This window comes from Halichoerus grypus, chromosome 8, assembly GCF_964656455.1.
Source record: "Halichoerus grypus chromosome 8, mHalGry1.hap1.1, whole genome shotgun sequence".
NCBI classification, from domain to species: domain Eukaryota; kingdom Metazoa; phylum Chordata; class Mammalia; order Carnivora; family Phocidae; genus Halichoerus; species Halichoerus grypus.
The window spans coordinates 86,484,494-86,498,153 of NC_135719.1; the positions used below are offsets into that span (position 1 = coordinate 86,484,494).

General features: G+C 34.9%; 1 long non-coding RNA gene across 10 annotated transcripts in view; it reads right to left on the reverse strand.

Annotated features, from left to right (window-relative positions):
* The window catches only part of LOC118530243 (uncharacterized), a 449,173-nt gene that overhangs the window by 306,106 nt on the left and 129,407 nt on the right, over nt 1-13,660 (reverse strand). Inside the window, exon 6 of one of the 10 annotated variants that reach the window (XR_004914533.2) lies at nt 4,815-5,714. The exons of the other annotated variants lie outside the window; for them this stretch is intronic. This is a non-coding gene — a long non-coding RNA (uncharacterized LOC118530243). Of the gene's footprint in view, nt 1-4,814; nt 5,715-13,660 lie in introns of those variants that run through there. 10 annotated transcript variants of the gene reach the window in all.

Here is a 13,660-nt window from a genome sequence, read left to right on the forward strand (position 1 = left end):
ATTTCATCCTTTTGACACTTTGAGGGGAAAATGCAGTTTTGAAACTATCTCCTACCTCTCCATTTCCTAATCTTATTCACCCCACACTCCCCACCCCGTCCCCTAAATACGACCAAATATTGACTGACAGCTTGAAAGTGCTAATCGACTCATTCCCAATCATATGTGTTCAATATGTTGGCTTTAAAAAAATTAGGAGCCCAAATCTTTCATCTAATATCATCGCTCAGTAGACAGACAGAATTTTAACCAGAGCAAATTCAAGTATAGCTTTCAGACCAGCCAAACCCAGGAGACAGACAGGAGGTCTGCCCTTCCCCAGCCGTTCTTCTGTCTGCATTAGCCGTTCTTGCTCAGGCTCCATCGACCTGTCAGAGCCATCACAGTGATTGACTGCCCCGGCAGATGTGCTGCTGTAACAGGTAACTTGATCATCCAGACCCATCTGTCTCTAAGTCCTCTTCAATTCACACTTTGAAAAATATTAGAGGTTGGGAGGGGTTGGATTCTTTGTTGTGATTAAAAAAAAAAAAAGTAGGCTATCTGTATTTCACAAAAGGTTATCCTCTAGTAAGTGAATGGAAATAGATCATATTTGAGCTCTTTAGTGAGATGAGCTGCTTCCAGGGCCTATTACTATCAACATTTTAAATGGGCCAATGAGATCTGAGAGAATTGGGAAACCTGATTTCCAAAACAAAATCCAAAGTTAGGGACCAATTTTAAAGAACCACCATGATAATAATAGAATGGTGTTTCAAAGATAACAGTTTCCGGGCGAGTGAGACAGATGGGCTGTTTGCGTAGAGGGAAAGGAGGGGAACCTCATGCAGTGGGAGCAATCCTGTGTCTTCTCTTCAGTGCCCACAGCCTGGCAAATGTTGTGACATCATTAAGCTGAATTGCTGATTTCAGATGGGTCTGGAACAAGAATGGGCAGGGGTAACTCAAGCTTCATGCTGAAATGTAGTTAACTAATTTACTGTGTCACTATTTCTGATAATTACTTTTCACCAAAATATTTTGCTGTGCTTGTGTGCAGAGGATTTCATTCTACAAGTCAACACCCCAAGTGTGGAGCTGTTCAGGATCTATCAACAGCTTCTATTAAGAGAGAATATAATCCTGGTGAGATCAGAGGCTAACGTTTTCTATTTCTCAGTAAAGTCTCTTGCCTACTCGCTATCAAGGGATGAACACTGACCGAGAACGACATGGTTCAACATCTAAGGGGAAGTAACATAGTGAAGCAAACAAAACAAGGTAAAATGAGTAACAACTGACAAAAAAGAAGTGCACTCATTTTTTTTTTTTAAATGAGAGGAATAAAAATATGTTAAGTATGCAGTGATACTTGTAGAACCTGAAGGAATAAATGAACATGGAGAAAGAGACAAAGGTATTCATTTCTTAACAGAACTCCTTTAGAGTTCTTTCGTAGGCTAGCCCATGACCACACAATTTGCCTTGGAACTCAAATACGCCTATATTCATACTGCTTCTCCAATCAAAAGCAAATAACAAATACATTTCCCAAAGCTCTCTTTCTTGGCTAAGGGATCTAGATTGTGTTCCGGTCATAGTTTGCCACTTTAATCTCCGAGCCAGATTCCATGGTTTGACGGAAATGAACATGCTTTTTCCCCTTCAGATGAGAAATAGAAAATATATTATTTTATTATTTTAAATGAACAGTAACTGTTCTTCCCCCCTCCCTTTTTTTCTGGCCTGAGGGAGTTCAATTTTGCTATTGATATTGCTTGAAAAGGCAGTGAATGGCAAGCAGTTGCTTGGGTTTAGTAAAGCTATTTATTGCATGCTTCAAAGAGTTATTTACCACATAAAGCTCTGGCTGATTAATTCAGTTAGCAGTGCTCACTCTTCCCCTCCATTCCTCAATTCCAACCCAAAGTGAAAAAAAGTCATATATTTGAAACACAAATCTGTCCAAAATTTAATATGAGCTGAGAACGTGATGACACAATTTAAAAAAAAAAAAAAAATCAACAATGTCCTCACGAAGTTATATTTAAGAGAGTTTACCATTTTTATAATAAAAAAGTTAAATAAAGGGGAAGTGATCACTATTTTAGTAGTGTTTGTCATTGCATAGTGTGCAATTATTTGCTCTGAAGTCCTTTTAGACGAAATGGTATTTGCAAGCCACAGAGATCTTCAGCACTTGCGTGCCATGAAATCAGATCTGTAAGTCTTCCTGATATGGAACAAGAGATTCTTTTTTAAACTCTTGCATTTTCATCTACTTCACATCATATAACTCACATTCTTAAAAAACGACTGAAGATTTTTCTTATTTCCATGTGGTTCCTGCTTTCTAAATTCTGTTGCTTGTTTTCTCCTTGGAGTTCTAAATGTTGCTTTAACATCTTTAGGTGTGATATAGATAGATTTAGAGTGATGTAGTTAGCAAGTCTCAAGCTGCAGCTTTTAAATACATTTGAAAACCTTCTTCTGAAGGAAAACAAGACACTCTTATGGGAAAGTTACACTTTATTTTGGAGGCATCTCTTGCAACTTTTCTTTCCAAAGATGCTGAATTTACTATGACTATTATTAACACATGTATGTAATTAATCCTCTGTTGCTCAAGCTTTTTCACGTACAGCTAATCAAGGCTAGTTTCTTCTTTGGACAGCAGAAATACCGAATTTTTAAAAGAGGGACTAAGGTCTATTTTCCAAATCAAATTCAGTTGAATGTTTGAAAAAGTGCCCCTTTACATGGATTTACACCATATGATGTGTTGATCCTCTTGGGCTCAATTTGCCTCTCTGTGCTCTACCATGTAACTATCGTCCTGCATTCATCTCAACCTTGCCCTTGTAACTTTTTTTTCAACTAATTATATCCATAGAAAGAGTGCAGTGTAAATATGGTTTTAGCAGTTTATCACAAGAAAAGTGGTTTCCACTTACTTTAAATTCAAGTTCTGTATATTCAATTACTGTTAGCAAGCACTCCACCTACTGGCTTATATGATGCCAAGCAAGCCGACCAGGATCAGAAGCGAATAGGCAGGCAGTAAAAGATATTTTCAACTCTGCTGACATGAAAAGGATTTCAACTTCCAGATTGTCAACCAGGATCAAGCATGACTCTGACTTGCTGCTCACCAGGGTTAGGACGATTCTTGGTATTGTCTAGACCAAGTGACAACTTAATTGTGAAGAAGATTCTCAGTAACAGTGTGGTGTAGGAGGGTAGGATGGCTCAATGAGAGGTGGATTTTTCTAAGTACGACAAAGAGGGACTCCTATTCCAGAGCCTTGAAATGCCTCGTATGCATAGTTAGAGCAAATATGCGTGCACGCAAGCATAGGTATAAAAAAGTATTTCTTGTTTTAAAAAAATTCTTAAAGAAAACAGGAGTTTTAAAATAAGTGAGGATTATTAACATTGCGTATGGCTACTTCTTGTCCACCCAGATGTCAATTTTAAAAATGTAATATTGCAGTGGCAAGAGTTAAATAAATGCTTGAAAAATTCCGTTAATCATTGCCCCCACCTCCATGAACTTTTTAGCTTAGTAGTCTTGGTAATGAATAATTATATGACAGAGAGATTAATTTTAGGCAGTAACAGTGAAATCAAGAGAAATTGAACCAGCTCTGTTCCACAATGTCAACATAAGGTATAAATCATAACTTTCTGCTACCCCACCCACTCACCCACCACTACCCATCTTGACATCTTTTTTTAAGTACAGCTTACTATGTAATTATTGCCACTGTGCCCATATTACGGTGTGTTTGAATATGGCAATAAACAATACGGCAATTAATGTGAAATAATACAAGAGCAAATCAAGGCACACAGGCTAGATATAGAGGCAAAGCAGCAGGAACATTGAAAATAACCTTAATGGGCTGTTGATGTGGAAATGCTTTTCCTAATATTGTCTCAGGGTGCTACTGTGAGCAGAGCTAGAAAAAAGAAATGCTAAAGGGAGAATGTCTACCTCTATGAAAGGTTTCTTGGGGTCAACTGTACTTTATCGCCAACTTTCCATCTTCTCCAGGATTAATGAAGAATCATCTCATGCTTTCAATACCATGGGAAGGTCCTGACTCCAGAAACTCTCGTAGTTTGCAGCTAAGCCAGGATACAATATGGCACTAAGTAATAGAAACTATTCTGGGTTGATGAATACTTGTGCACTGATACTGGAATAGCTTTATAACTGCTTTAGTAAGAGCCCAGTAAACTGCATCCCAGATGCATGAATTTCTCTTTTGGCTTTGCAAAGGAAGTGTTCACAGTTAAGGGGGGGGGGGGAATCAGTTCCATTAAGCATTTACCCTGCAAAACAGAGACTGAGGAATCTTAGCACATGACGACACAACAAAATTTACCTGACCCTTCCAAGCTAAGGAAAACAAGACAGAAGGTCCTCTTCTGAGGCTGTATCATATATATGTTCTGAGGCTGTGCTGCCCATATGTTCAATAGGACTGTTGAATCTCAAAGTTATAATAATTTGCAACGAGGTGCCAGAACCAATTATTAAATATCATATGATCCAACAGAGATGAAATAAAAATATACAGGGTCGATTTTACTGGCTTTGACTATCATAAGGCATTTAAAGTACTTTGAATTTACAGTGTAACTTGAGGGTTGTATTAACGAATTCCTTATGCTAGAATTTTGTTCCCAGCTGAATATCATAAGCTAAATGCAGATGGCATACTTTTCCAAGGACAAAGGAAGTGTTGGCCTTATCCTTTCTTTTTGATTTGTATATCAACTCAAGAAAAGGAGATAGGCTATTATGATATATTCCACTAATGTAAACCTTTATTCAAAAGCGCAAATGACAGCGAAAAGTACAATTCAAGTGAGAAAAAAGGTAGTTGTGATAGTATCACAGAATGATGCAATCTCAGCCAAATCGCTGCCTATAGTGTAGAAAAAGGAGCCTCTTAGTCTTCAATATAAAGTTATAATTTATTTACCATGACATCTCTAAAACACAAATGAGTCAATGTTTTAAATACCAGTTCTGATGTCAAAGCCAAGGTCCAGTTCTCTCTCCCTGATTGCTGAGGTTCCACCCTTAGTGAAATCAAAGGCATGTGGGTTGGTGGTTTACCTCCAGCAAAGCAAGACATGCAGAAGACCAAGGTGCCTCTTGGGTTCTTTCTGCTACTGTTATTTCAAAAGTACCAGTCAGGGATTCAGTCAAGTCTTCAGAATCAAAAGAAGATTGCTCTACCTTAGTAACTTATTGCCGGAACAAGATTATCTCTCTGGATGGATTTTCTTGAGAATCAAAGTTAAAAGGCAAGCTCCTGTAGTTTTATGGGAAATAGGATATTTATGGCCTCTTCTTCAATCTCAGCACAGTGTGTCTGCAAAGTCCTCAGTGTGATCACTTTGGGAGATTAAATACTGTCTTCCCTCAGTCACTGGAGCACTGCAAGCATAGGACCATGTTTGTCTATGTATGTTTACAGCACCTGTCAGTCGATACATGCGAAACAAGAAGAGTAATGTAAACTGATCCCCCCTTTTGCTGAATTTTTAATGCAGTTCGCCAGAAATAAAAGCACAAACATTCTATTTTTCCAATGCTTGTCTTCCATGCCCTCTTCTAAAATTCTCTGGGGAGAAGTGGGTTTCAATCTTGGTCAAAGCAAGTACCCATTTACTTCAGAATCTTCACTTTCTTGTCTCGGCTTCCTTCCTGTCTCCTAAAATGAAATTTATTTTATTTTAGCCACCTCTGAGCAGACTTGTGTGTATATATTTTCAGATAAATTGGATTGTCCATATGGATTTTTAAATCAGTTTTCGGATCAAATTCAGAAATATGTAAACTGTTGTGTTGTTGGACCAGGCAGGAGTAGAACATATCACTCAGATGAAGAGCACCCAATACTATAAAGTGATCTTTAAATGAGAAAACTAGAGCATAAGTCAATTAAAGTGGCCAATAATGGGAAAACAAGTGCCCATTCCAAGAGCAATTGTAAGACATTTAACCCAAGGAAAGTTGCATTATACATTTTTATTAAATTGAGGCTATATTCACACTTATTGTGGTTTGAAATGTGAACCAATATTTTCTATCTTTGGTTTCCGTGCTTTAAGATCTCTTAATGTGCATAAGATGTAATTCATAATATCATATGACTGTTTCAAGTTTGCAAGTTACTGTCTCCAAAGTTATAATTTAATTTAAATCAATAAATGCCCATTAAACTGCTGTGCCCTCTCATAAAAGAGTATCTGACTTGAGATTAATGTAACGAGACCCTGGGATTCCTAAAATCTTGATTCTTTGTATTTAACCTTATTTACAACATAACACATCCAATTTTAAAGAGCACTATCATTTAGTACAATATAAAGTATTAGCTTTCAAAGATGCATTCAGTTCTATTGAAAAGACCAGACCTGCTGTTTTTCAATAATCTTTGTAACAAGGGAAAGAGAAAAAGATTAAGGTCCTAGTAACAAAAACAAAAAACAAAAACACCCCACAATTATGCCCACTCAAATCCTTCCTGAAAGACATGCAAAAATGATACTAGTAACTCTTAAAATAGTTTGTAGAAAAACTGCAAACTAAGAGTTTGAAGAAGAGAACTTTCCTAAATCTAAAAGGCATAAAAGGATTGGTGAAAAAGATCTCTACTTGCTTTCCAAATGGAGGCCTTCACAATGAGAGGAAAGGTAATGCTGCATACCAACAACAACAACAAAACAAAACAAAACAAAAAAAAGGAAAGGAAGGAAAAGAAAAGAAAAAGAAAAGAAAAGGGAAAAGGAAAAAAATAGAAGAAAAACAAGAGAAAATGTATTAAAACTCTTGGCTGAACAATTGCGCTCATGTCATTGGGGAAATGCTAAACTCCAAAGTGACAGCTTGAAAACTACAACATGTCTATATGTTAATTTCTTAAGATCTGATGGTATTCTAGTTTTGCTCTGGGCCACTCTGAGGGGTGTGACTTCCTTTCAAGCTATCAGTTTCATTTCTCCCAGCAGGCAATCCCCCATGAATGAAAAAATTTGGAAATGTGAAAAAGGTTAGGATAAAACATAGAATGTCATGTAGTTTTGCCATTCCATGCCATCGTGTTTATTAATAATATTCAGTACTTAACCCCATAGTAGACACAGTGCCAAGCACTTTCAATATACTATCTCATTAAATTCTCTCAATAATCTTGGAAGATATTTTTCTGCCCATTTCTCATATGAGGTAGTTGAGACATAAGAAGGATAAATGAGTTGCTGCAGGTTATGGAAGGAGTAATGGCATAGAGATTCTTACACAAATATGTCTAATTCCCAAGTTCATGCTCAAAAGTCCACTCTGCTGCTTCTCATAAATTTCACCCCGTGAGAATTAACATGTAATTTTGAAATTGGAAACATTACATGCTGACTGCAGGCACATGGTTTGCTTCCCAGAAATGGGAATGAAGTCACAATAGGACAATTTTTAAGTTTTGAGGATAAAATGAATTAGTACCAGTACAGCAAGTAACACATAAATGCTATTCCAAAGTGTTAGATATTATTACTGTTAGCAAAGCCTCATCAAATGATATGGGCTTCAACTTATAGAGCTCATGTAATGAAAATCAACTCAAGAGAAAGATACAATGGCCAGGAAGGGGAAGAAAGTTGAATGATGCCACCCACAAGTCCTTTCATTTTATCTCCCACACTTTCATCCTTGAGCTCAAGAGGGCCATGTTGATCATGTAGTGTGATTCATCCTCGATAGGTTGATTGTGTTGATAGGAAGACAGAAAACAATACCTCATTTTTACTTCCACCAATAGCACACTCACAGAGAACTTGAAGCACCATCTTTTCAATAAAGCATTAAATTCAAGAACTACAGAAAACAAGGATTTGTGATCTGCTGAGGTTTCTTTTTCTTTTTTCTTTAAGTAGAGAATAGTTGGTCTCTGTTTGGGGGCTTTAATTAGCAATCAAGAAATTATCTAATTCTACTTCCCTCAATTTGTGTCTCATCACTACCACCCAGAACGTATGTATGTATTTGTTTTAAATTAAATCTATGGCAAAAATGACTTAAGTTTGGGCACCTGGGTGGCTCAGTCGTTAAGCGTTTGCCTTTGGCTCAGGTCATGATCCCAGGGTCCTGGGATCGAGCCCCACATCGGGCTCCCTGATCAGCGGGAAGCCTGCTTCTCCCTCTCCCACTCCCCCTGCTAGTGTTCCTTCTCTTGCTGTCTCTCTCTCTGTCAAATAAATAAATAAAAATCTTTTAAAAAAATGACTTAAGTTTAATTAAAATAATAGTAAAAATGACTGTCTCACTTGGGTAAAGCAGAAGTGAATAAGGGTAAAAAGGGAATTAGGATCCTAAGTTTAACAAGTGATACAGAAACACACAATTTTCTAATAAATGATATTGAAAGACATCTGGTAAGGCAAGAAAGATGAGATGACTGAATTCCAAATAACTTAAACTTGTAAACTTGTTGATCTGTTTTGAACATTCATTTGTCTCCTTAACATTCAACATTTGGTTTAAAAAAAAAAAAGAAAAAACCATACTGGATTCTGTTCATTTTGGAGAAATAAGGGGTCTGAATTTCTTCTGATTATAGAAATGTTGAGGAAACTGGAATTTTGGTGTTCTTACTTCAAAAGTACATTAGGCAGGTAGTTGTGAAAACATGAATTCTAAGTGATGGAATGTTTCCAGGCCATGGAGAATGAAATGGTGTGTGCTGTGTAGCTGTTTTCACCCCTGGGATTACACGTACTCAATCTACTCAGCCATCGGAGAGTACAGAGACACTGAACTAGACAGTTATAAAAGAGGTACTTGCAGATCTAAGTAACAGATTTAATTGGCCCTGTATTTGATTAAGAGCTTTCTGTAATTTAGGTAAACAGGTATTTTCAACATTATTTAACTCACAGAAGGATTTTGGCAAACAGAATCGAGATTTTCCAAGTGAATATAATAGTATTTTTGAAGTTTCAGACGTTTAGAAGAATGTTAGTATAAGCGATAAATGTTGTCCCTAATTGAACTGAGTATGTATTTATGACATGAAAAGTTTGACTTTGGAATTTCCAACGTTCAAAAAGAACCATTTCTTCCTGTAAAAGTCTAAATGAAGGCACATGCCATATCACTATAATTACTAGAAAATCCAAAATACCTAATATCCCTGTTGATAATTATCTATGTCAGTGACAAATGATATTAACCAAAAACTTAGTTTTTTAATAAACTTTAAACTAGACTTTTTTTCACAATTGGAGATACTACTAAATTTTTTTTTCTCCAGTTCCCTTCCCATCACAAACAAACAGACAAACAGACAAACAATATAACCAAGAGATGGCTTTCAGATTGTGGTCTGTGTTGACTGTCCAAGGGTTTTATGTGACTTGATCAATGTAGGTTAATCAGTAAGCAAAATGATTTTTTGGGAAGTGAGAATTTAGTTAATCATCAACACATCAAAACACCTTAGTGACCTTAAAATGTGCAAAAAATACTAACTATAGGTATAAATAAAATAGATACTGTTTGTTTAGAAGACGAATTATTTTAGCTCTGTGTAAGCCCATATGAGATTGTATAATTTCTTAGACCTCTGTTAAATGAGGACACAAATAAGTATATGCAAACAATGTTCTTTGAATTACTAACAGTTGGACTCGTCATCACATGGTTAAAGAGTAAAAAACTCAACCAATTATCTCATATTTATATTTGTATCAGTATCTATCTATATCTTCAGATGTTTGGGACACATAGGAATAGTTTTAGCCGTTTGGCTCTTCTGTGTTGCCAATGACCAATCAGACCAATATTAATCCAATCAATTGACAGTACTTACTTAATAGCTGCCAGTGCAAATAAGGTAGTAAAATGTGAATTTAAGAAATATCAAAGCAGGATAGTTATGAAAATTTAGATCATATGTTTTTGCCATATTAAAACTCATTTGGTTTAAAAGGTATGTCCCATATTTCTAAAGAAGAAAACTTAGTCTTTTAAAGAGATATTGCATTATATAGATCTTTCGGATGACTTCAGATTGACTAATTAATAAACTGCTTGACAATATGCGTTAGAAAAAAAGATCAAGTCAATATTTATTCCTTGTACACAAGTCTATACAGGCTCATTTATTATGAGAACATATACATATATACTCATACACACTGGTGCCTAGCTTAGTGTCTGGCACTTAGTTGTCCTTCAATATATACTTACTGAATTAATAAATGAAGGCATATAATTATATAATTAAATGTATACTTATTTCTGAAATGTATAATCAATTTTTAACTAAAGTAGCTTTTTAAACCTTAATAGTCTCACACGTGGTTGAATTATTATGGTCCACTAAAATATAAAGTATGACTATAATGATTTCTCATTTTTAATAATTTTATTGATAAAATATTACATGTACTTTCATCCAGAGAGCCAACATGGCATTTTATTTGTTAAAAGAAAGGGGGAGGAGGTATTCTTATTCCCTATTCCCTGACTCTAAAGCTAGTATGATGCTCTAGCAGATCCAATTGCCTTACTGTTAATTTGGGTTACATAAAAGGTAATCAATATATTTTAATTCCAAAGACTGAGTTCCCTGAAAAAAATCAATAAAAAATATCATTTTCAATGCCATTTAATTTACATGATTTGACTATCCAGCTAGTCTACAGTTATGTTTTGTTTTTATTCAATGGGTTGAATGCTGTGTTTTGTTTTCAACAGATGTGACTTTGAGTGCACTGGAGAACAATTTATGCATTTGGCTTAGAATTTTAAATGAACATCCCATCTAATGATTTGCCCAGTATAAGCAGTCACTTTAAAAAGTAGTACTGAAAGCAAGAAAAATTACTTAAAGGATCAGTTACATCTAAAATCATGAAATCAATAACAATATTTTCTGTGGGATTTTTTTCTCTCTGATAAGCAAAATCTTTGCTTAAAAGCTGCATTAAAATTTAATCACAATCTGTGCGCTTTAGCAATTGATAATTTCTGGACAGCTGTCTTCTGCTTTGTTTAAGTCTTGTGTTCCTTCTGTTTAAGTTATGCCTTTTAATAGCTGGATTAAGTACATTTTGCTTTAAAATATATTATTAGAATATGATCATATTTTATCATCTTCCAACAGTGGCTTGTGGTTTTGTACTCCTTGGCAACAATGTTGAAACTCGGGTGAAGCCCTCATGGGTGGAAACTACTGGAAACTTATATTAGACCTACCAGTCTGTTTTGAATTTAATTTTTTTTTTCTGAGTTCTATGTGAGTAGGTAACAATTTGTGCCAATGATGTTAAAATAAGTAGTTTAGCTTTAGACTCCGAGCTGGAATCACCTCTAATTTATTTTTGTTTACTTGGTTCCTGGTATTGCGTCTGCCACATATGGAATAATGAAAATATGTGTTCAGGGATTTACTAGGTAATGCTTAAAGACATTTTCTTATATACTTTTAAAATTCCCTTACAAATGAGCTCTAAGAACCACCTCAGCTATAGCAATTGAATGTATATGTGTACTGACATCCTCAATATTTAAAGGGATAGATGATCACTTTTGAAGTATCAGTACTTCATTGTTTAGCACAGATTATGTAACAGCCAGTTCAGCAGTTACTGCTCTTCCACAGTCGCCCTCTCTGTGTGCTTCAAAGGAAGAGAATAAAGAAAGATGATCTTTCAAAGTACTGCCTCTGATTACGTCCCTCCTCTCTAATCGCCTAACACAACTGCCTGAACTTGGAGCGATAATGTCATATTTATTAGAGGATGACCATTTAAAAGAATCAATATGTTCAATGTTGGGCTATACATTTAAGTTTTGAAGGCAAAATAGCAGACACGGTGGTCAGATTATAGTGCCTTGTGGTAAAATAGTTTTTATTATGTTATTTTAATGTACTCCACTAAATCAATAAGGTTAACTGCATTTGCCAGTATTAGGACCAATAAAATTTGTACCTTTCCAATAGCATCATTTACATGCTGGTATTTACTTTTATCTTTGCATCAGATGCTAATTAATTAAATACTTCTGCTGAAACTAATAAGTAATAATTAGATAAACACATTGCAAAAACATAATTCGAAAGAAGCAGATTGAAGTGGCTAGGGAATATAAGTAGCCATATAGTATGTCAATTAAGAGAAAAACTGAAATATTCCAAATATGTCCACAATATGTCCAAATATGTCTGCAATATGTCCAAATATATGCACAATATTGCAAAATTTAAAATAGTGCATATTTTAACATATATAGAAAATGTAACATGGACCTTTAGGGTAGTTATCTGAAAATAAAAGATTATTGGTAATGTTGATTTGAAAGTATAATTTACATAAAATTTAATCTATAAGTCAAAACATGTTCTTTAGATAACATAATTTTTGATATGTATAAATTATGTAAGACAGGTAAATTATTCAACCGTAAGTGGGTACCTGATTCCCTTGAATAAAATTGCTCCTTGGGGGCTGGAGGACACTGAAGTAAGTATGTCTTAAAATGCTGTGGCAGACCATGTGTACAATATGCCTCATTTTTAACATTACATCACAAAGGAATTTACGGATGGAATAAAGAAATTTAAAGATGTTCTGTTAGAAAGCTTACAGCAAATGAAAACTTGAGAGTGTAATCTCCATAAATTACTAATGCTAGTGTTCTTTTCATCTTTATGTTCTCATCATCATTTTTTTAGGGTTCTATATTCTAGTCTGTTATGTTTAAATGTTCAGGAACTAAAACTGCTTTTGCAAAATAACCCTAGAAAACCATAAAAACTGCAAATCCTTCCAGGGAATTAATCTGAAGTAAAATCATTTTAACATGCTCTCTTTTCCCCCAGTAATTTTCAGAAGCATTTTTTCTAAGATCAAATTTTGACACTATCCTTTTTTTTTCACACTATGATGTGACTCCTCCTATTATTAAACTTTATGGTTTGAAAAGTCTTTCTTATTTTACTGCCTCCAACATATTAGATTACTTTTTTAAGAAAAGGTGAACGTATTAGCATTACATAAAATGCTAAAGTGACAAAGAGTTAAACTAGGAATTTTAGATGAATACACTAGCAGTTTGCCATTCTGACAGCAAAAGCCAAGCTAGTGCTTTAAAAAAATGCAAGTTTGAAAAATGCAAATGGTGTTATCCAAATATGCAGCCATATGTCCATAATACACACATTTTTGGGGGAAAAATTTGTAAAGATTTCTATCACAGCATTGTATCTCAAAATGGTAGGACTTTTTTTTAATACATATAGTGTTCCCAAGATGATGGTAAGATATTGAAATTATCTTTCAAAATCTCCTATATACATGGTAGTGAAAAAATTCATTATTTTTAGGTTTACATGGAAATTTGGCTCTATGTTTTAATATTCCATTTTGAGTAGGTGCTCTACTTTGTCTATAACATAGTCAGCAAAAGTGTCCAAAGTATCCAGATTTTAGTCATATAATTTTCAATTCAGACAAGTAAAGTTGAAAACACAGTCTCTTCGAGTGATAAATTAACAGTCCTTGGAACTCAAGGTCTAAGAGACAAGGAAAAAAATATAATTAGTTTGAGTAATGTTAAGCTGTGAAATTTGGATAACCTTTAAGCAACTTTGCT